Source organism: Elephantulus edwardii, unplaced genomic scaffold (assembly GCF_000299155.1).
Source record: "Elephantulus edwardii isolate Elephantulus edwardi_28Jun2011 unplaced genomic scaffold, EleEdw1.0 scaffold00060, whole genome shotgun sequence".
Lineage (NCBI taxonomy): Eukaryota > Metazoa > Chordata > Mammalia > Macroscelidea > Macroscelididae > Elephantulus > Elephantulus edwardii.
Window position 1 is genome coordinate 538,921 of NW_006399810.1, and position 24,922 is coordinate 563,842.

At 39.4% G+C, this 24,922-nt stretch overlaps 1 protein-coding gene across 5 annotated transcripts in view; it reads right to left on the reverse strand.

Annotated features, from left to right (window-relative positions):
* SCHIP1 (schwannomin interacting protein 1) overlaps positions 1 to 24,922 on the reverse strand; it is a 1,325,222-nt gene that overhangs the window by 276,013 nt on the left and 1,024,287 nt on the right. The gene's annotated exons all lie outside the window — the stretch shown is intronic.

The following is a 24,922-nucleotide window of genomic DNA, read 5'->3' on the forward strand; positions in this document are numbered from 1 at the left end:
CCAACATAACTTAATACATATTTGAGATTAGTTTTTTCACAAAATCAAAGCAACACAGAATGCATGCAATTATATAAAACTATAATTACAGGAAGGCTGTTACTTTCATTTGAATTTGTTAAAGCTCTAAAATTAGTAAGAAGGAACAATAAATGTAGGTATATTTTCTCCAAATTAAAAAAGAAAACTCAACTGTTATTCTCTTAATGTAGTCTAGAGACAAGAATGTTTTTGTAGGAAACTAGACATGAGTTTCAAATGAGGTCAACTAATCTGAACCCCAGCCCATATTCAATCTTCTAACTGAGAAATTACTAAGGAGATAACTATTTACTCCATTAGTGTTGTTTGTTTTGTTTTTTCAAAAGGCTACACTTTCCGGGCTTCTCTTAATGGAAGTATTTTGGTTTTGTACAATTCAACTGGATAGGAGAACATTAAACAAAATCAATAAAGAGAATATTTTTGATAAGCAAAAAAAAAAAAGCTGAACACTGATTATTGACAACTGGAGAAGAATTGATACATTTGAATTATAGTGTTGAGTATTAAATATACCATATTCTTGTTGTTAGGTACCACTGAGTTGCATACGACTCATAGTGACCTTATGAACAACAGACTTAATTCCTGTCCCATTCTTTACCATCCCCGTCATCTCCTATACACTTGAACCCATTGCTGCAGCCATCATGTCAATTCATCTCTTTGGAGGTTTTCCTCTCTTTTACCTCCATCTTTTCAAGTTTGATATCCCTGTATAAAGAATAGTTTCTCCTAGCAACATGTCCAAACCATAAGAGAAGAATCACTAAGCTTGCTTCCAAGGGGCACTTTGGTCACACCTTTTCCAAGACATATCTGTTTGGTTCTTTTGGCAGTCCATGGGATATTCCGTACTCTTCACCACCACCACAACTCAAAAGCATAGATTTTTATGTTATTGTTCACCTTATTCAGTGTTCAGCTCTCAGATGCATAACAAGTAATTGAAAAGACCATGGGCAGAATGAGGCACAGCTTAGTCTTCTAACTGACATCATTGCTCTTTAGTATTTTGGAGTGCTCACTGACAGTGAACTTGCCCAAAGCAATAGGTTTCGTGATCTACTGACTGCTGGTACCAAGGGTGTTGCTTAAGACAAGATCATTAACAGTTTCAATTCTTTCTTCATGAAGTTGCCCATTGGAAGGACCTTTTGTTTTCTTGATGTTGAGTTGTAATCCATATTGAAGGCTGTAGTCTTTGTTCCTTTGTAGTAAACATTTCAGGTCCTACTCACTTTCAACAGGCAAGGTTTGTCATCTGCATAACACAGATTGCTGCGTTGTCTGAGCCTTATGGCACATTCATCTTCATAGTTCTGGCTTCATGAATTGTTCAGCACACATATTAAATAGCTATGGAGAAAGAATATATCTTTGATGCACATTCTTTCTGGTTTTGAACGATGCAGTATTTCCTGGCTCCATCTCACAACTTTTTGATCATAGGCTTTACATGAGTACAATTCAATCTTCTGGAATTCCCCTCCTTCTCAATGTTAGCCATAGTTTGTTAATGATCCACACAGTCAAATGCCTTTTCATTGTCATTATAACACAGATAGACATTATTCTGATATTCTCTGCTTTCAGCCAAGGATGGTCTGATATCTGCAATGATATCTCTGGTTCCAATGCCTCTTCTAAATCCAGCTTGAACTTCTGGTAGTTCCCTTACAATGTACTTCAATTACATGCAGCCATTTTTGGATGATCTTCAGGAATATTTTGCTTGCATGTGATATTAATGATATAATCTGATAATTTCCACATTCTGTTGGATCATCTTTCTTAGGAATAGGAACAAATACTTATTTCTTCCAATTACCCAGTTGGCTGTCCACCAAATTTTCTGACATAGACTGGTGAGCATATCCAGGTATGCATCTGTCATTTAAAACATATCAGTTGGTATCCCATTGGTTCCTGAGGTGTTATTTTTTTGCTAGTATCTTCAACACAGCTTGAACTTCTTCCTTTGTTACCATTGGCTATTTCCTGAAATACTTCAATGTTGACTAATATTTTTATTTTAGTATGGTGTTCTGTGTATTCCTTCTATCTTCTTTTGATACTTCTTGGAGCATTCAAGGTTTTGTTCACTGCATCTATCAGTATTGCAACTTGAAGTTTGAATTTGTTTTTCAGTTCTTTCAGCTTGAGAACTGGTGAGCAAGTTCTTCCTTTTTTATTCTCTACCATTTTTTTTGTTGTATGTGCCATCAAGTGGCTTGTGACTCATAGTGACCTGATGCACAACAGACCTGAAACTTGCTCTACCTTTACTGACACACCTATTCTCTTTACCCTAGACACTGTATCAATCCATCTTATCAATGGTCTCCCTGTCCTTCTTCGTCCCTCCACCCTTCCAAGCATGTTGTCCCTCTCTAAGGACTGGTCGCTCCTTGCAACATGCACAAAGTATGCCAGATGAAGTCTCAGATTCCTTGCCTCCAAGGATCAGGCTGGCTTCATCCTTTCTAGGATGAACTTGTTTGTTCTTCTGGCAGTATATGGTATATTCAACACTCTTCTCCAGCACCACAGCTCAAAGTCATCAATTCTCTTTCCGTTATGTCTAGTCACTGCCCAGCTCTCTGATGCATAGCAAGAAATTGCAAAGACTATGATGCACCTTAGTCTCCAGACTGACATCATTGCTCTTCGGCACTCTGGAGAGGTCCCAGACAGCAGACTTTCCCAATGCAATTGGTCTCTTGATTTCCTTGCTACTGGTACCAAAAGTGTAGATTGTGAAGTCAAACAAACGAAAGCTGTTAACAAATTTAATCTCTTCACTATCCATCATGATCCTGCCAATTGGCCCTGTGGTGAGAATTTTTGTTTTCTTGATGTTGAGCTTCAATCTATATTGAAGGCTGCAATACTTGACCTTTTGATTTCCATGTAACACTGAATTGTTACAACATTGCTGCCCCAGGCTTTGAGAATTGCACTATTGATGCCATGATACACACTTAAAAAACAGCTGACACAGGGGTAGATGTCTAGGTCCAAGTCTCTGTTCACAGAGCACCTTCAGTCTCCTTGTTTCTATCATTAAAATTTTAGGGTAAGCTGGGCAACAATCCCATTGTGCAACTCTAAACCCACCAAAATCATCTTAAAAAAACAGTAATAGATATTTTATGTTTAGTATTTCCTCATCTTACTCTTCCCATTCAAATTCTCATATCAGCTTTCTACTTTGTGCAATTGTTGAAAGCAGCTGGGGAAGTCTGCGTGTATCTGCTACCACACAGAATCACAGAGCTGGAAGGTGCAGGGGAACTCAGTGACTCATTTCATTTCAATAAGAAATTCCTGAAAATGTGGTCTGGGGCTACATCCAAGACCAGATCTCTGGATGATGAAATCTCATGACAAATTTATGTTTCATGCCTGTGAAATACATCTTTCAATATAAAAAAAAAAAAAAGAAAGAAAGTGCTTCAGGTCCTCCTCAGTTTTAACAAGCAGGGTTGTGTTATCTGCTTAACGCAGGTTGTTGATCAATATTCCTCCAAACCTGATGCCACATTCCTCCTCATACAGCCAAGCTTCTCGGATGATCTGTTCTGCATTTAGATTGAAAAGGTATCAAGAAAAAAATAATACATTCCCATCATACGCCCTTCCCGATTTTGAACCATGCAGTGTCTCCTTGCTCTGTTCCAACAACTGCCTCCTGGCCCAAGTGTAGGTTTCTCATAAGCACAATCAAATGTTCTGAGATTCCTATTCTTCTCAAAGTCAGCCACAGATTGCCATAAAATCAAATTTGTCTTGAACAAAGTACCAGGAATGTTCCTTAGAAGTGACAATTGCGAGACTTTGTCTCACTGTCTTTGAGTAGGTCTTCAGATGGGATCTGTCACTGGAGAAGGACACGATGCTTGGTAGAGGGTCAGCAAAAAAGAAGACCCTGAATGAGACGTGACTGTAATGATGGATTTTGCTACACCAGTGACTGTGTGGATAGTGTGTTGCTGTTGCTGTGTAATGTTGAATGGAAACAGAACCATCGCTGACTCTTCAGTAGGTTTTCAGAGGCACTAAATCACACGGAAGGTTGTCTGTCTTCCATGGAGCAGCCGGTGGATTCAAACTGTGTACCTTTGTGATGGCAGCACAAATCTTTATCCCTAAGCTACTAGCTCTCCCTGTGAGAATGGCTTAAGACTGGACAATGTATCATTCAGTTATGCATAATGTCAGTTCAAGCTAAAGCTTACTTGATAGCAATTGATAATAATAGCATAAATAAAAGTGAAATGAACTATTTCTTTTGTGAGTTACACGGCTCCTACTGCTAAAAAGTTATATGGACTGAGTTGACATGCAATAGCACCAGTGGCACAGACATTGCAATACTATCATTGTGGCCTCCTTTCACTTCCTGGAGGTGCAGGAAGTTCCTGTGAGGAGTGTGAGGCAGAAGTGACATGTCATTTTCTGTGTAGGCAACTGAGAGCAGATTTGAGTTCAACACTTCCTTTTCATTCTTTTGTCTTCACAGCTAGAAGCAGGGGACTTCAAGGTGGCAGAGAAGCAAGGGCTTTCCATACTATTTATCTGGGCCCCATGGAAAAGCGGCACCAGAGAGTTTTGTCATCTGCATCATCCCACAATATAAATGAGCATTTCATTGGTAACTAAAAGGTAGTTTGTATTAGACTAGATAATATGGAGCATAACTGATTATTTTAAGGCTTAGATACGATAGTTGATAGATAATTACAAAGTACAGACATTTTATATTGCATAATCCCACTGTTATCGAAAGCTAAAGTAGGTATCACACACAGAATGATTTTTTTAAATGGTTACTAGTGTTGTGAGTGATACTCATATGCATACAAAGAAGACCTGTTAATACATCTATTTTTCAAATATATGTGTCAATCACTAATGCCAAAGCAAAAAAAAAAAAAAGATAACTTTTACTAGGGAGATCTGATGGCACAGTGATAAGAATCTGTACTGCAATCACAAAGGCACACAGTTCAAATTCACCAGCTGCTCCATGGGAGAAAGAGGAATAATCTCTCATGCAATTATTATTGCCTCTGACCACCTGCTGAAGGGTCAGCTATGGGTCAGTTCCAACTCTATGGCACACAACAGCAACTACTGACACTGTGACTGTAGCAATGCACTCAGATGTGTCCAATCTGGTGAGGATGGTGCAGGATAGGCCAGGGTCAAATCTTTTGTTTAGAGGGTCCTTACCAGACTCAATAGCACCTAACAACAACCACCACCACCAACTTTTTGAGCCTGAAATAGATTGAATATGTAGCCAATATGCACAAATAATAATTGGTGACTGGAATGAACAAGTTGAAAATCAAGGAGAATGACTGTTGCTATGGACGTCAGAATTAACTCTAACTGACCCTTCAGTGAGTTTTCAGAGTCAGTAACCACACAGGAGGAGATAGTTCAACTTTTTCCTGTGGAGCAACTGGAGGATTTGAACTTTGTGCCTTTGGATTAACACTAAACCACCAATGCTTCTATAAGAATGTGGTTGTTGAATGTTGTGTTGTATGCTTTGAGTTGGAACCATCCCATAGCTGATCCCCCCACACACACTATCACCCACCAAATGTCTTAAATACATATATCAAATAGTTGTGGAAATAAAAGTAAGAAACCCAAACCTCTGATATAATTTGGCTAAATGTGAATGAAATGATAGAGTCCTGTGGATTTGACGAGACATTTTGATAAGGAAATGACTTGCTCTGAGAATTTCTGATTATTACTCTTCTTTATAATTCCTGGTTACTACAGCATCAGATCTAAAAGAGACCTGTCCAGGACCTTGAATTATCACATTGTGTCAGTAATGTAAACAGAGACAGTAAGTCACAGAACTTAGCAGAAGCTCTGTGCCAGGATCTTCCCTCAGTACAGCCTCAAGCAAAAATCTTTCTCTGAAGTTGGTACATGGGATTTGGACTTACATCCTCCTAAACAAGAGATGGGCAACAGCATGAGAGACCAGTAGCAGTGTGCAGTGCAAGGCATCACAGAAGTGACTGGTGATCATACTGAGAGGTGGCTGAGGAAGGGAGGGGTTGACCAGGTAGCCAGGTGTGCAAGGAATGGGGAGGCAGCAGGGAAAGGGTAGGGATGAGTCACATATGTTTGGGGTAAGTAGGCAGTGAATGTATTGGTTATTTCTTTAAGGGAAGTGTCTTTCATCTGGTAGGTAAAAATGCTTGTCCATCAGATATTCTTCTAACAACGAACATCCAGTTTAAAACAGACTAGGAAGAAGGATTGACCATCCACTTCTGAAATATAACTGGCCTTTGGATACCCTATGTACAGCCAGAGCACTCTTAGAATAGATGAATAGATATGGCAACTGAAGGTGAGTGCTCAAATTTGGAAACACAAAAGAGGAGAAACAGTTTTAAGAAGAAATTAACAACTGGTATGTGCAATGTGAGAAGCATGAATGCAGGAAAACTGGACATTGTAAAGAAAGAAATGGAACACATAAATATTGACATATTGGGTATTAGCAAAATGAGACAGATTGGCATAGTACATTTTAAACCCCATGATCATATGATCTATTATGCTAGAGATGAAAAGGTGAGGGAAAAAAATGGGGTCACTTTCCATCTTGAAATACAATACTGTGAGTGACAGGATAATATTCATACACATACAAGGAAGACCTGTTAATGCCAATATCATTCAAACTTATGCTCCTACAACCAGAGCCAAAGAGGAAGAAACATATAATTTCTATAATAATGGGTGACTGGAATGCAAATGTTGGGAACTAGGGAAAAGGATCAGTAGTCAGAAAATATGGTCTTGGTAAAAGAAATGAGGCTGGAGATAGAATGACAGAATTCTGTACAATGAATGACTTATCCATAGGAAATAACTTCTATAAGAAACATATACACAGGCTATACACATGGATTTCACCTAATGGGATGCACATTGATTACATATGTGGAAGGAACCGTTGGTGAAGTTTAATATCAGCAGTACAAACTAGGACAGGTACTGATTGTGGAATAGACCATTAACTGCTAATATGCAAGTTCTAATAAAACTAAAGAAGGTTAAACCATAGGCACAGGAATAAATAATTTGATCTTGAGTCTATCTCCCATGAATTTAAAAACCAACTCAGGAATAGGTTTGAAGCATTTAAAACTAATAAATGAAGACCAGATAAACTGTGTGCGGGAAGATATCAAGAATATCGTTCTTGAAGAATGCAAAAAGTCATTACTAAGAAGGAAGAAGAAAAGACCAAAATGTATCTTATAAGAAACTCTGAATATTGTACTAGAGCACCGAGAAGCCAAAACAAAGGGAAAAAAATCAAGAGGTTAAGGAACTGAATAGAAGATTTCGAAAGACCACTAGAGAAGACAAGGCAAAATATTACAACGAAATATGCAAGGAGTTAGAGTCAGAAAATCCAAAGGACCGAACTTGCTCAGCATTTCTTAAGCTGAAAGAACTAAAGAGTAAATTCACGCCATGAGTTGCGATACTTAAGGATGCTATGGGTACAATATTGAATGATTCAAGAAGTATTAAAAGAAGATGGAAGAAGTTAACAGAGTCATAGTACCTAAAAGTATTGGCTATTGAATTTCAAGAAATAACATATGATCATCAGGCAATGATGATGAAGGAGGAAGTGCAGGGTACTCTGAAGGACTTGGCAAAAAAAAAAGCCCCAGGAATAGATGGTCTACCAATTGACATATTTCAGCAGCCAGTTGCTGCCCTGCATGTGCTCACCAAGTTGTGCCAAGAAATCTGGAGGACAACTACTTGGCCAACTGACTGAAAGAGATCCATATTTATTCCCATTCCAAAAAGTGATCTGACAGAGTGTAGAAATTATTGAACAGTATCACACTAGCAAAATCCTGCTGAAGATTATTCAGAAAAGCCTTGAACAGTACATTGACAGATAACTACCAGAAATACATGCTGGATTTAGAAGAGATCGTGACACTAGGGACATTATTGCCAATGTCAGATGCATCTTGGCAGAAAGCAGAGAGTACCAGAAGAATGTCAATTTGTGTTTTATTTACTATGCAAAGGCATTTGACTGTGTGGATCACAATAAATTATGGCTAACCTTGAGGAAAATGGGAATCTCAGAACACTTGATCGTGTTTATGTGAAATGTATACTTGGACCAAGAAGCAGTTCTTAGAACAAAGCAAGGAGCAAGGAAACACTACATGGTTCAAAATCAGGAAAGTAGTGCATCAGGGATGCATCCTGTCCCCATACCTTTTCAATCTGTATGCAGAACAGATCATTTGAGAAGCAAGGCTTTATGAAGAGGAGTGTGGTATCAAGATTGGAGGCAGACTCATTAACAACCTACAATATGCAGATAACACACCATGTTACTGAAACTGAAGAAGACCTGAAGCACTTGCTGCAAAAGGTCAAGGACTGTAGTCTTCAATATGGACTGAAGCACAACATCAAGAAGACAAGATTCTCCCCACTGGGCCAATAGGCAGCACCATATCACATGGAGAAGAGATTCAGATTATTGGTAATTATAGCTGGCTTGGATCCACAATCAACAGTCTTAATGCCAGCAATCAGGAAATTAAAAGATGAATTGCACTGGGAAAATCTGCTGTCATGGATCTCTCCAGAGTGTTGAAGAGAAACAATGTCAGTCTAGATACAAAGGTACACCTAATTCATGTCATTGTCTTCTCAATTACTTGTTATGCTTCAGAGAGTTGGATAACGACTAAGGATTACAGAAGAGATGTCTTCAAGTTGTGGTGCTGGAGAAGAGTCTTGAACATACCATGGACTGCCAAGAAAACTAATTGGTGTGTCTTGGAGAGGGTGAAATCAAGTCTTTCCTTGGAGGCTAGGATTTTGAAGCTCTGCCTCACTTACTTTGGGTACATGGCCAGGAGAGATCAGTCCTTGGAGTAGGACATCATGCTTGGAAGGGCAAAAAGACAGTGCAGGAGAAGAAGATTCAAGATGAGATGGATTGATACAGTAGCTGGTGTGATGGGGGTTGGTGTATTTTAAATAGTAAGACTGGCTCAGGACAGGGAAGGGTTTAGAGTTGCTGTACATAAGGTTGCTATACATTGCAGGAGACTCAAAGGCTCATAATAACAATAACATACTATGATAAGTTTGGAAGCAAGAGTGGCATCTACTTCCTAAATAACATGCTTCCAGAAACTCTATGAACTTTGATAAATATTTGCAGAGGGGCTTCAGGCCTTTGTCACTGTGAGTCATACTTGACTTGAAAGCAATCAGCAACTCTTCTCCATAAGCTATGAAAACGAAGGCTAGGGGATATCTCCTTTCTGGCAAAGGAGTAAAAGAAATAAAGAACATTTCTGAAAAGCAAGCTAGGGGAGCACAGGTCTTATTTACATTTAAGTATTTCTCTACAGTGTTTTAGAGCATAATAAATTACAGCTCATCTTCTGTGTTTACCAAGGAAAGGGAGACACATACTAAGATACTAAAATATTAACAATAAATGTGACCATTAACCACCAAGTCTGAGATTACCAAAATGCTTGTAAAATATGCCTGATAAAGGAAATGATATTTGCTCGCCTGACTATACAGTGTCCTCTACGAAATGTAGTGTATTCTCTCTCGGCTGAGTATCAACTCCCTGCTTTGGATAATTAGTCCACTCTCCAGTCAGTGACAAATCAAACCCCTGTGACATAGACTGAGCAAGTTCTCTCATCCAAATGCTTCAGACTCTTGACTCTACCTTTCTCTTTGTATATCATCTTAAACAAAAGGCGCTTCTAACAGATTCAACCTCAGACACAGTGAAGTCTGATTTATCTCACAATGTTATTCCAGTTCATATGTGGGAGTGGTGATGGTGAGAGGAGAGAAATGAAATTTTTATTGTACGCACTTGCATATAGTTGTAGTGTTATTTTGTCATGACTTTAATATCTTTGCAATAATACAATCTAAAGTGCTTTTGAAATAACGTAATAGTGTACAAATTGTTATTCATATGTAGCTTGATGTGGACCGAGGGCAAGGACTGAGCTATTTCTCATACAGTGAAGTGAACCAGTGCCTTGTCCTGAAGCAGAACCAGTTCACAGATGTTTTTACTGACTCCCACAGAGCTAATCTGTTCTTTTATTTGTTTTTCAGTGGTTAAAATGAATTGCAAATATTTTTTAAAAAACAAAAATCAGATGCTTTTTGCATAAAATTACAATGTTATTGTTGAATATTATAGTATAGGTTCTGACATACCCTTATACGACAGAGTGAAACTCTTCTACAGGAATTCCTCTATAAAGACTGTAAATTTTTTTTTTTAAATTTAGGTTGTTTATTTTTCATGTCAATGAACATCTACAGAGATTTTGGGATTCCATTCATTCATTGTTGCACCCTTCTCCCCGCACAAACCCCTCCCCCCTCCCCCCCAAGACTGTAAATCTTTATAATTACCAAGATTTTTTCCTCTGGGTGAGCTTCGGATGGGTTTGAACTGCCAACCTTCACTTAGTAGCTATGACACACAGGGTTCCTTAAAATTTTGATACAGTGGATAAAGTTGTTTATTACTCTGCACATTTTCCCATTCACAACCCCCACCCCCATCCACAAGCTAGAAATGACAGTTCTAATGTGGGCATCAGATGTGGTTGAGCTTTGACTTTCGTCAATCGGATAAATTCAAATGAATTTGTAAAAAAAATTGCCGACTTTTTAAAAGACAAGATTCAGGCTGTCTTTTGATGTCAAGCACCTTACTGGTGATTTTAAGAATTTCTGTAACACATTACTGTCACCAGATTTGTAGAGGTCAAGAGATGGAGTCAGTAACAGCCTTGTGTTGTTATTTTTGTTGTCCTCATGGACCTAACAGATAAGGCATGCATAGTCCTCATCTGGAGCTAATAGTTCAGGAGAATGTTTCCTCTTTCATTATCATTGGCTTCTGATTAATATAATATTCCTGAAAATTTTCAGTATCAATCAATTCTTTCTGGCACAGCGGTTCTGAGTATTCCCTGCATCTTCTTTTGAGGCTTTCTTGGTCATTCAATACATTGCCCATAGCATCTTTCAACATTGAGACCCAAGGCCTAAATTTGTTTTTTTACTTCTTTCAGCTTGAGAAATGCAGAGCGAGTTCTTCCCTTTTTATTCTCCAATTTCGGCTCTCTGTACCTTTCATTATAATACTTTGCTTTATCTTCCCGAGCTGCCCTTTGAAACTGTCTGTTCAGCTCTTTTACTTCTACATGTTTTCCTTTGATTTGGCTTTCTGATGTTCCAGCGCAGTCTTTAGAGTCTCTTCTGACATCTATTTTGGTTTTTTCTTTCACTTCTGCTTTTGTAATGACCTTTTGCATTCTTCATGGATAATATCCTTGATATCACCCCACAACTCATCTGGTCTTCTATCCTTGGTGTTCAATGTCTCAAACCTATTCTTAAGATGATCATGAAATTCTGATGGAATTGATTTAAGAACTTATCTTGGCTGCTGTGGACTCAGTTTTATTTTCTTGGGCCTCAATTTGAACTTGCATATGAGTAATTCATGATCTGACCCACAGTCTGCTCCTGGCCTCATATTGACTGCTGATATTGAGCTTCTCCAATGATTTATTAAAAAAATGTAGTCAATCTGATTCCTATGCAGCCCACTGGGTGAAATACATGTGTTGTCTTTTGTGTCTTTTAGAAAAAGTATTTGCAATGATTAAATACAAAATTTAATCATTCTATTTCCAGTCTCATTTCTATCATCAAGCCCTTATTTTCCAACTACTGTTCCTTCTTCATTGTTTCCTGTTTTTGCATTCCAGTCACCAGTTATCATTAGTGCATCGTAATTGCATATTTGATCAATTTCAGACTGCAATATTTGGGGAAAATGTCAATTTCTTCCTCTTTGGCACTAGATGTAGAAACATATACTTGAATAATAATCATGTTAATGGTCTTTCCTGTACGTGTATGGATATTATCCTATCACTCACAACATTGTATTTCAGAATAGAATTTGAATTTGACTTTCTGACTGTGAATGCAACAGCGTTCTTCTGTTTTTAATTCCCTGCATAGTATATCATATATCATATCTGATTCAAAGTGGCCATAGGCTGGTCCATCACATCTCACTAATGCCAAGTATATCAATATTGATGTGTTCCATTTCATTTTTAACAATGTTCAACTTTTCAACATTCAAGCTACGAACATTCCATGCACCAATTGTTAAACAATGTTTGTTATTGATGTTCCTCATTTCAACTAACTTCCAATCTGGGATCTACCATACACTACTATAAACATCCTCTTTGTTTAGTGTTCATAGGGTTTTCAAAAGCTTTTTTATTCAGTATCACAGGAATCCAGAATTAAGGTTGCACAGTGGAGTGCATTTGGGGCTGCGGGGCAGGAACATGGGGGGGGCGCATTTATATCAACTAAGAAGTTTATCTTTTGTTTTTCAAAGAGAGGAGTGAACTGGGGGAGGGGGTAAAGAAAAAAGTACAACAATGAATGAATGAAAATCCAAAATATCTGTAAATGTTCATTAAAATTGTTGTTGTTGTGGTTGTTATTAAGTGCCGTCGAGTCACAGGCGACTCATAGAGATCCTATGAAGGAGAGTCCTTGATGCTTGGGTACCTTTCATCCTCTCTCCAGGCTCATAGGATTTCTGGAGGCAAGCTATTATGGGAGTGGATGCCACTTTTCCTTCCAAGTCATTAAAATTAATAAAATAAAAAAAATTTTAAAAAGCCTTTTTATTCAGGAATTAGATGGCCCATCCTGCTTCCTAGTCTGTTTAAATCAGGGAACTCCACCAAAACCCATCCAAGATGGAAAACCATTTTGGAATTTGACACACCATTGGCAAAGATTTCAATATTACAGCAACCCCAAGTAATCACAGTACAGCAAAATGACAGGCAAGTGCTGCAGCACTTACAACAATGTCCTTTCTAAACTTGATCCCAACCAAATTTTAAATACCAAGGCCACCCACAAGATCCTATTTGCCCACACAGAGGCTTCCCATCTAAGGTTATTGTAAATGAGATCAGATACAGTTCATCAACTCACACTTGGTTGCTAACACAATTTAGAAATGTCCAAGCAGTTTACTCTGGTTTTCAAGTAAATCACAAACACTTACCCATTAGGATGCAACTTTGTCAAGCTAAAGGCTCACTCACAGGCAGGACTAGATAGAATTAAAAAAATGTTATTATTTTTTTTGTGTGTACTGTCAAATCAGGTCTGACTGGTACAGGAGGAAATTGTCCCTCCTTCTCCAGCACAGCATCTGGTGGATTTGAACCATGCACTTCCAGTATTGCAGTGCAGCTTCTTGCCACTAGGCCACCAGGGCTCACCTTAGAATGAATTTTAAATACCAAGGCTTGCCCACCAGATCCTGTTGGTCCATACAGAGTTTTCCCACCCAAGCTGATTATGAGATCAGATACAGTTAATCAGCTTACATTTGATTGCTAACACAATTTAGAAATATCCAAGCATATAGGCTGGTATACTCTCATACCCTGATATGGAGGCCACTTGTCAGATACTCTTTTTCATAGTATTTTTAATTTTTATTTGATCTTAAATGGACACTTAGCTATTTCTGCACCCCCATAAGCAATGATTTCAGTTTGAAGACTAAGGTGCACCTAATCTAAACTATAATCTTTTCAAGTTCTTCCTATGTAGCTGAAAGTCGAACAATGAATAAGGATGAGTTGTGATCTTAGAGAAGAATGCTGACTATGCCACAGACTATCAAAAGGACAAACAGACATGACTTAGAAAGATGTAGCCAGGGGACTTCTTGAAGGGAGCAATGGGGAAACTTCTTTCATGTAAGCTGGCCATATTGTCAGGAGGGACTAGTCTTTGGAAAAAAAACATCATGCTGGGAAAGGTAGAAGGTCAGCAAAGGTGGGAAGATATTCAGTGAGTTGGAGGGACATAGCCACTTCTCAGAGATGGTTGGGATGGGCACAGGATATGGCAGGGTTCAACTTGGTGGCTTTAACAACAACAACAACTACAACAAAAAACAGAAACATTTGTTTGCCACCTCTCCACTACTAATCTAAAATTTGTCTGAAAGAAATTCTGATTTCTTAAAGGATACAATTCCCTCTTTTTAACATACTCAAGCAGGCAATGGATCAGAATAGGGGCAGGAGGAGGAATAAACAGTTTATTTAAGCCCCTAATGGAAGTGCTTTTACTGAGCTATGAAGCAGTCCTATGGGATGAGCTGCTTTATTAGCCCAGAGGATGCTGTCAAGTGAACTGCAATGTCACCTCTATGGGAATACTCGGAAACATTTTTTTCAGATAAGATTTTATCTCATGTTCATGTGGTAAATCACGTTGTAGCTTTCACATTAGCTGTTAGAAAGGTAGAACTGAAGGCTACTTTTGTGGTTGATGCCTGACAGGGTACATGACTCCATGCCTGTATGTGGCATTCTAAACCCATTCCTGCCTTATTCCTGGTGTGTACTTGTTATTCCTCCAGCTTTTCTTCACTAAGCATTTCTCATATATTTTTTTAAAATGGCACTATATTTGGACTCCATGTTAAACTGTTCTTGTAACAAGAATATTTTCAAATCTCCCAATAAATCGTTGACATGTTCTTTTATTTGTTCCTTTTTTTTGTCTCCTAGATGCCATTTTTGAGTTCTTTCTGCCTCCGTGTCTCTCTGCCAATGTCATGACAGACCAGAGATATTTCTAGATGTACTTACAGTGTTACTAGGAAGAATAAGAAAAAATAGTCTTAAAGATATGGTCAAAGTTCAGGAGTATAGAACTTTTAGAAAAATTGGTTTGGATGATTATTAATAAGAAGCTCAATGGTTACAGATTTCTAAGTAATGTGTAAGTCAAATGAGAGACTCAGTCTTTGTCAGAAGCGGATAATTACACACTCAGTGCTCAAATAGCTCAACTTCTGTCAAGTAGGAACAAAGTTGTATCTGGACCTGCACTGAGTTTTGGAGGTTGTGAACTGCATGGGAGGAGAGTGCTCAGTTTTCTCCCACAGAGCTGGTGCTAGATCCTGACAGCAACAGACATGCAGGCTTTGAGATTGGGACATAATTCACTATGGACTAATCAGCCAGGAAACAGCCAGCACCTACTCGGAAGCCCGTTTTTTTTTAAACTAAACTTTTTAATTTGAGAATGCTTTTAACATATATGCAGTTGTAAGAAATGACACAGGAAGATCACAGATGCTGTTTTAATTTCGTTTCTCCTAATGGTAAGCTAAGGCACAGTATCACAGCCAGGCTATTGGCAGTGATGAAGGCACCATCATTTCTTGTCATCAGAAAGACCCCTCATCGGTGTCCTTCTGCAGTCACATTCATTTTTTTCTTTCTCCTAAAACCTTGGCAACCACTAACCTGATTTACATTTCAATTTCGTCATTTCAAGAATGAGCTAACGTCTTCTTATAGCTTAAAAAATGTTCCTCATGGGTGACTATATTGTATTAACCTTACTCCTCCTTCAATTCCAGTTCCTTATCTGCACTTTCATAACTTGCTCCATAATTGAGAAGGTCAGTCTCTCAAGCCGATATCCCTCAGACTTCCTTGTTTTCTGGCTTCCAACTGGATTTAGCCATAGATGCACTGGCAGAAGTTGGAGGGCTTGGGAAAAGAGAAATGAGGATATTTATCCCCTGCCATGCCCTCTTCACTTGCCTCACCATAGTACGGGCTCTTGTTAACTGTCTTATGAGATGATGGCTTAGTTTACGTCTCACTTCCATGGCCTGGGGTTCTTTCAGGGTCTAGTAATGTGGATCCTTTCCCCTTCAGGATTGTGAGGCCACAATATAGTAATAGCTGGATTCCACCCCATTTTATGCTGATTTCCTCTACTCTACCCACATGGACTAAATTAAGCCTGGAAGCAGGAGCGGCATCCACTTCTGAAATGGCTTGCCTCTGGAAACTCTATGTACGAACAGTGCTCAGGCTGTTCGTTCATAGGGTCGCTATGAGTCGTCTACGACTCAACGGCATTAAACAAGAATAACAATGACGACGACCAAGAGAGAGCTACGTTGGCCTAGTGGAAAGGAAGCTGTGCTACCAAGCCGAAGGTGGGTGATTTTCATCTGTGGCCCTCGGCCAGGTTCAAATTGTCTTCCTGTCAAACGTTCTTCTAGGTGGTATAGCACTGGTCTGTGCGTTGCTGTACAGAGGTAACTCGTGGTTGCTGTGATGCTGAAGACTGTGACAGTGATGTGCCAGTCGTGGTAATGGGCACCCATGGTGGACAGTGTAGGCAGGAGCTTCCCGACTAAATCAAGCCTGGAAGCAGGAGCGGCATCCACTTCCGAAATGGCTTGCCTCCGGAAACTATGTACGAACAGAGCTCAGGCTGTTCGTTCATAGGGTCGCTATGAGTCGTCTACAACTCGATGGCATTAAACAACAACAACAACCCACATCTCTGTAAATGAGGTTCAAAATTGGGAAGGGCATATGCCAGGGATGTGTCCTGTCTCCATACCTTTTCAACTTGTATGCAGAACAGATTATCTGGGAGGCTGAGCTCTATGAGGAGAAATGTGGGGTCAAGACTGGTGGAAGATCTATCAACAATCTGTGATATGCAGATGATACAACCCTGCTTGCTGAAAGTGAGGAGGACCTGAAGTGCTTGCTGCAGAGGGTCAAGAACTGTAGCCTCCAATATGGATTGAGGCTCAATGTCAAGAAGACAAAGATTCTCACCACTGGACCGATTGGCAGCATCAGGATGGATGGTGAAGAGATTGAGATTGTACACAGCTTTAGTTTGCTTTGCTCCACAGTCAACACTCTTGGCACAAGCAGCCAGGAAATTAGAAGACGTATTGCCATGGAAATGTCTGCGGTTAGGGACCTCTCCAAAGTACTCAAGAGCAATGGTGTCTCTTTGGAGACTAAGGTGCATCTGATACAGGCCATGGTCTTTGCTATCACTTGTTATGCATCAGAGAGTTGGACAATGACCAAGGAGGATAGAAGGAGAATTGATGCCTTTGAGCTGTGGTACTGGAGAAGAGTATTGAGAATACCATGGACTGCTAGGAAAAACAGATTCAGCCTATAAAGGGTCAAACCGGGCTGCTCCTTGGAGGCAAGGATTCTGAGGCTCCATCTAACATACTTTGGACATTTTGCAAGAAGGGACAGCTCCTTGGAGAGGGACATCATGCTTGGTAGGGTGGAGGGACAGCACAAAAGGGGAAGGCCCCCTATGAGGTGGATTGATTCAGTGAATGGGTTAATCGAGATGGGTGTGTTGGAGACGGTGCGATTGGCACAGGACAGAGCAGAGTTTAGGGATGTTGTACACAGGGTTGCTATGAGTCGCAAGCGATTCGATGGCACATAACAACAACAACAACAATGACTTTTGTAAAATCTTTGGGGAGTCCTGGTGGCATTGTGCATTTAACACGTTGGGCGGCTAACTGAAAGGTTAGAAGTTCAAACCCATCAACTCCTTCTTGGGAGGGATTGTCTCCTTCTGAAAGGATGCACAACCTTTGAAATCCAATAGTTATGGCGGAGGGTTTGTAACTTCTTTGAGTGATCCTAGTGTTGTCTGTCAAGTTTTTACTTATGTAATGACCTTCAGGACATATTGAAAGACAGTATTTCTCTGTGCCTGGTTTTTAGCTTGCTAAGGGCCAGAATGGTTCATGAAAGTATAAAGGCATGCACCCATCCAACAACTTTCCACCACTTATTCAAGCTGTCGTTTTTTCTCTGTGTCTATTCTTCTTTATCATCTCATCCCCCGAATTCCAAATACTACATATAGGTAATTTTATACTTGTTCCTGATATTGTTGTTATTGTTAGATGCTATCGAATCAGGACCGACTCACAGCTTACCTATGGGTGTATCGGAGATGGTGCGATTGGCACAGGGCAGAGCAGAGTTTAGGGATGTTGTAATAGGGTTGCTATGGGTTGCAAGCGACTCGATGGCACACAACAACAACAACAACAACACAGCTTACCCTCTGGAGGGCAGGAAGAGATTGCTCATCTTTCCCCTGAGAAGCCACTGGTGAATTTGAACTGTGAGCCTTTGAGTTGGCAGCATCACTAAGAGTTATCTCCTTATCACCAGACTTCATGGTCTTTCCTTTGTCCTTGGTTCTGGAGGAAAATATCTCACCAGTCTTCTCTAGAAATCAATTTGGTTTGTAGAATCTATTTCTTCACAACTACTCATATTTGTAATGAGAGTATTTGTTCAGCTATTGTGCTCTGTTTTCTGCAATTTTCTTTATTCGTTTTCTGAGGAGAGACCCAAGCCTTTTGTGTTCTCTGCCTAACGGAGTTGGTAAAGCCCAGGTTCACACTGTGCCAGGCACTTTGCTGGGCACAGGCCATCAAAGACACATGGTATGTGGATAGAGGGACACAAAAATGCCTCAAAGTGGAGGGGGAAAGACAGAAGGAGAGGAGTAGAGACAAAGGAGAAAGCAATAGCTGGAGAAGACCCCAGGGGAAGAAGGGGACACAGACTACGTCCGCCTTCACAGAACCAGGCTATTTTGGACAATGAGTCTGTAATAATCCCCATGGACTGAAGATTAGGGACTATTCTCCTATTCTCCACGCATCTGTATTTTCATGCTTCTCAGGGAAGAGGAATCTAATAACTATTGAGATTTCATTCTTTGATCTAGCTCAATATTTTGGTTTGGTTTATAATTGACAAGGAAAAAGAAATATTCATGGACTCTTTTTTCATGACTAGCTTGTGGATCACAGCTCACATCCTCCAGCATTTTTAGTTTAGAGCTCCAGACTTAGGCTCCTCAATGACCCACATTCTAATGAGTTGTCGTTTAAAGAGCTTATAAAAGCCTTCAATGAATAAATGGCCATTTCCATGTTATGTCCATTTACGGAAAAATAGCTAGTTTAACAACTGTCATGATTTAGTATTAGGTGGAACATTTTGCATTCATTCCTTTATCTTAGCTGAGGAGCACGTAGAATAAACATTGTCCTGGTTTTATAGTAGGGAGCTCTGTTGGTTTAGTGTACTGCCAGCCCACAGACACACAGTTCTAGCCATTCGGGCAAGAGGCTTTCCAGGAGAAAGATGAGTAATCTTGTTCTGTGTGATTTATTGCTTCAAAAAACATACTGGAGGGCCAACTATGAGTCGATTTCTTTTCAATGGAACACAGCAACAATTTTGTAGAAAAAAGTTTAAATTATTTGCACACAGTTGACAAATGGGTGTAAAGCAATTCTTTTAGCCAGCCATTGTGTCATGTTATTTCTCAAGGATGCATTTCATTTTCCACCAGGAAAAGCAAGAGAGCAAGAGAAGAATGCTCCCCCAAGTGGCTTAGGTTTCTCATTCTTCTTTTCCCTTTTCAAAATAGCTCTTACACATTCTTTAAATCTCCGATCAGACATAGTATTATTGAAAAACTATCCTTGTCCTCCAGTCCAGGCATAGTCCTACTAGAATTTCCCATAGCCCTTTTTATCTCTCCTTCATAAGACTTGTCACAGTAAAAATGGTTGTTATTTAATAAATATTTAGCTTTTCTTCTCTTAGACTGTAAACTACACGAGAGAGTCCTAACTATTTTATTCTATTGTATCTTTGGTACTTAAAACAGTATCTGAAACCCAGTGAATTCTTGATAAATATTGATTGGTGAAATGAATTTCACATAATTGTAAACTGTTAAAGTCACAAAGTACTTTAATTGCTAACTTTCCTGCTCATGAATTGAATGTGTAAATGTCTGTGACACTATGCCAGCCACTGGTCAAATAGCCTGGACATCTTGGACAACTTCAGTTGTCAGTGTCAGCTGTTAATAATGACAGAGCCGACCGAACAGCTTCAGCATCATGGAGCCTACAAGTTTTCTTTTCTCTGGTTGTATGTGCCAAGTGCCTTGGGCTTTCCTTCTTATTGTTGCTGTTATGTGCCATTGAGTTAACAACAACATACAGGGACCCTGTGAATAGTAGATCTGACACGTGCCCTATCCTGGGTCATCCTCAGGATCTCTGATACGCTTGAGCCCATTATTACACTCACTGGGTCGATTTATCTTGTTGAGGATCCTTCCTTTCTTTCTCTGACCCTCTGTCTTTTCCAGAATAATGTCTTTTTCCAAGGACTGGTCTCTTCTGACAACATGCCCAAAGTAACTGAGATGAAGTTTCACTTGTTTTGCCTCTAAGAAGAACTCTGGTTGCATTTCCTGCAAGTTAGTTTTGCTTGTTCTTTTGGCAGTAGGTCAGACGTTCAGTACTCTCCTCCAGCATCACAATTCAAAGGCACTGATTTTTCTGCTATCTTTAGAAGATGTACAAGAAGCAATCAAAAATACTATGACTTGGATTAGACACCTCTGAGTCTTTAAAATTAATTTGTTTCTCGTTAGCACTTTGAAGACATTCATCACAGCAGATTTTGCCAATGCAACATGTCTTTTGGTTTCTTGACTGTTGTTACCAACTTTTTGTTATGTGATAATTTTAATTACACTCTTCTGAATGTACTCCTCATATTCAGTACTTAGGATAAGATCTGAAATTTAGATGGGGTCTGACCAGACTTAATATATTCTAAACAGAGATTATGGTAAATGAATTTCATCACTGATTCAGATAGAGGTTGTATAGAATTCAACTTGTTTTGGAGAAGAGGAGTAAATATTCCATGGACTTCCAAAAGGAAAAAAAAAACCGATGTGTCTTGGGAAAAGTGCATCCAGAGTGCTCCTTGGAGGCAAGGATGGTGAAGCATCGATCCCCATACTATGGGCATATTGCTAGATGAGGCTGTTCTTTGGAAAAGGACATCATGCCCAGAATAGTGAAGGGTCAGCAGAAGAGGAGAAGACGCTCAACCTGATGGATTGACAGTGACTGCAGTGTCATGGATCAAGTGTGTCAGAGATGAAGAGGAGGGCACGAGGTTCACATCTGTTGTTCATACGGTCACTATAAGTTGTACTCAACTTGACGGCACCCAACAACAACAACTACTACAACAATCTAGGTATATGGAATGGATAATGTTATCATTACTCAGGGTTTTCTCAAATACATGCACTAAACCTTTCTCGTTCATACCACTTCATTATGCTGAACTCACTGGAAATTAAGCATTCTCTCTATGGCTACTGAAGTGACAGGAAGGGGGTTTACGAGAGTCCGAACAAGTAAAGAATGGTAATTATTTACATGAGGACAATATAGCTACAATTCAGACAAGTCTTTTTATGGAAATCAATGTTCTCCAGCTGTACAAATTACAGGTAGGATAAACACACCTGTTATGGAAAGAAATAGCTAAGTAGCCCCTCCATCCATGCAGGGTGAAGTGGTGACTAGTGCTCTCTGCTCCTGTTGTTATTAAACTTCAGTGGTGCTACAGAGTCTTCCAATACTGCCATACTCCATCCTAAACAAACCTCTCCCCTGTGGTATTCTGGGTCAAGTTCTTTGCTCTTCCATCCGCTGAATCTATGATCTGTCCATTTATATATCTGTTGCTTCTCAGGGACAAAGTTTGATGTTTCATCTAATCTCTTCTTAGATATATGTTATAATCTCTGGGTTTTCCTAGATGTTTCACTCAGTCTGGAAAGTCGACTTAGAGTTGCAAAGTTGAACATGTTTTATTATTTCCTCTTTTCAATTGCAATCTAATCTCTCACACTTCTGAAGACAATACAGTCACATAAAAGGAAATTGGAAGAAAAGCATAAAGTTAATTTTTAAAGCTATTATTTTGTCACAATTGCACTGCTGCAAAAGCTTGTCTGCACTTGTTCTATTGATGCTTTCAGCCTCAGGAACAGGATCCAAATAGCTGTGAATGGATGTCTTTTTGAAATGGAGAACCTTAATTTTCTAAAGGAAATTTCCATTTTAATTTTGAATAGAATTGTTTGTTGTTATGTGTTTTCAAGTCTCATAGTGACCCTCTGTACAACAGTCTGAACCCAGCTTTATCTTGTGCCAGATTTACTGTCCCTAATACACCTACCATGGGAAAGTCTGCTGTTAGGGACCTCTCCAAAGTACTGAAGAGCAATGGTGTCTCTCTGGAGACTAAGGTGCATTTGATACAGGCCATGGTCTTCACAATCACTTGTTATGCATTAGAGAGTTGGACAATGACCAAGGAGGATAGAAGGAGAATTGATGCCCTTGAGCTGTGTTGCTGGAGAAGAGTATTGAGAATACAATGGACTGCTAGAAAACAAACAGATTCATCCTAGAAAGGGTTAAACCGGTTGGCTCCTTGGAGGCAAGGATTCTGAGGCTCCCTCTAACATACTTTGGACATGTTGTGAGGAGAGACTGGTCCTTGGAGAGGGACATCATGCTTGGGAGGGTGGAGGGACGGCGCAGGACGGGAAGGCCTTCTATGAGGTGGATTGATTCAGTGACTGGGATAATTGGGATGGGAGTGTCAGAGACAGTGTGATTGGCACAGAACAGAGCGGAGTTTAGGGCTGTTGTACATAGGGTCGCTATGAGTCGCAAGCGACTCGACTGCACATAACAACAATACACCTACCCTCATTACCCCAGTCACTGAATTATTCCATCTCATTAATGGTTTCCCTTTCTTTCTCAGTCCCTTCACTCTTCCAAGCATGATGTCCCTCTCCAAGGACTGGTCCCTCTTTGCAACATGCCCAAAGTATGTCCAATGAAGCCTCAGAATCCTTGCTTCCAAGGAGCAGGCTGGCTTCACTCTCTTTAGGATGAAACTGCTTGTTCTCCTTTGTTCTCCTGGCAGTCCATGGTGTGCCAACACTCTCCTCCAGCACCATAGCTCAAAGACATGAATTCTCTTTCTACCATCACTAGTCATTGTCCAGGTCTCTGACACTTACCAAGCAATTGCAAAGACTATGGCCTGGATCAGGTGCATCTTAGTCTCCAGACTTATGTAGTTGCTTTTTAGTACTTTGGAAAGGTCCCTAACAGCTGACTTTCTAGATGCAATTCGTCTTTTGATTTCTTAGATGCTGATACCAAGAGTGTTGACTGGAGAGCTGAGCAAACTAAAACTGTTAACCATCTCAGTCTCTTCACCAGCTATCATAATGCTGCCAATTGGCCCAGTGGTGAGAATCTTTGTTTTCTTGATACTGAGCTTCAACCCAGATTGAAGGCTGTGTTCCTTGATCTTCTGAAGCAAGCATTTCAGGTCCTTCTCAGTTTTAGCAAACAGGGTTGTTGTTGATGAATCTTACTCCAATCCTGATGCCACATTCCTCATCATATAGTCCAGCCTCCTGGATAATCTGTTCTGCATATAGATTGTAAAGGTATGGAGACAGAATAAATCCCTGGTGGACACACTTTCCGATTTTGAACCTTGCCTTGTCTCCTTGCTCTGTCCTGTTGACTGCCTCTTGGTCCAAGTATAGATTTTGCATAAGCACAATCAAATGTTCTGGGATTCCCATTCTTCTCAGATTCAGCCACAGCTTGTTGTGATCCACACAAACACCTTTGCATAGTCAATGAAACACAGATAGACGTAACTCTGGTACTCTCTGCTTTCAGCCAAGATCCGTCTAACATTAGCTATAATAGCCCTAATAGGACTGATTGACACAAAAAAGAATGTTTCCGAGCATTTTGGCATTTCCTTAAAAAAACTAAATAGATATGCCGTTTGAGCCATCAATTTCACTACTGAGCAGAAATCTTAAAAAAATAGAGAATAGTCTAAAAGTATTATATTTTAGGGCATTATTTTTATCGTAGGAGTATGCGATGAGGGTTGTAGAGTGGATTATATTTGGGGCTAGGGGGTGGGGTTTGGGGAGGTGCGGGGGGGGGATTGTGTACCAATAAGGGAGTTTTTCTTTTGCTTTTCAAGGAGAGAAGCAAATGGGGGGGAGGGGGGAGGGGTTTGTGCGGGGAGAAGGGTGCAACAATGAATGAATGGAATCCCAAAATCTCTGTAGATGTTCATTGAAATGAAAAATAAACAACCTAAATTAAAAAAAGTAAAAAAAAAATAGGAACTGTGACATGAACCGATATGTGCAAACTTATGTTTACTGCACCTTTAGTCATTATAGGAAAGAGATGAAAACAACCCAAATGTCTGTCAGTGAATGAATGGCTAAGGAAACTATGGTACAATCACAAGATGGAAAACAATGAAGAATTCATGAAACACTGCAAACATGCATAAACATAGGGAAATTATATTGATTGAAACAAGAAAATAATAAAGGGATAAATATTGTATAAGATCACTACTATAAAAATTTAGGGAAAGGTTTACACAAAGAATAATTCTAATATGAATAGATAATAAATACTTATTAAGATAGGTAGAGGGAAAGGCACTATAGAATATGTGGATAATCAGGCATTGTGGCATTGGATTTAATGCTATAAATCAAAATGTGTATTAAAGATTGAAAAACCAATATACATTGCAAATATTCACTCAAATCACAATACAAAGTAATTTAAGAAAACTTTACCTTAAAAATTAATTTTAAAATTATTTAACAAATACTTTCTGAGTGGCTGTTAGGTTCCAGGAGGTCAAATTTCCCATTATTCTTATTTAAAGAAGTAGTTTTTTTGGATGTCATAGGGATAAATTTACTGGTTTTGAAATGAATAAAACAAAGTTCTCTGTTGTAATGAACTGATATATTCCCTTGGAATATTAGTATGTGTGCGTTCTTTCAGTCATTTGCCCACTTGACATGTTTTCTGAACCTCAGTTTTTGGAACTGAAAATAA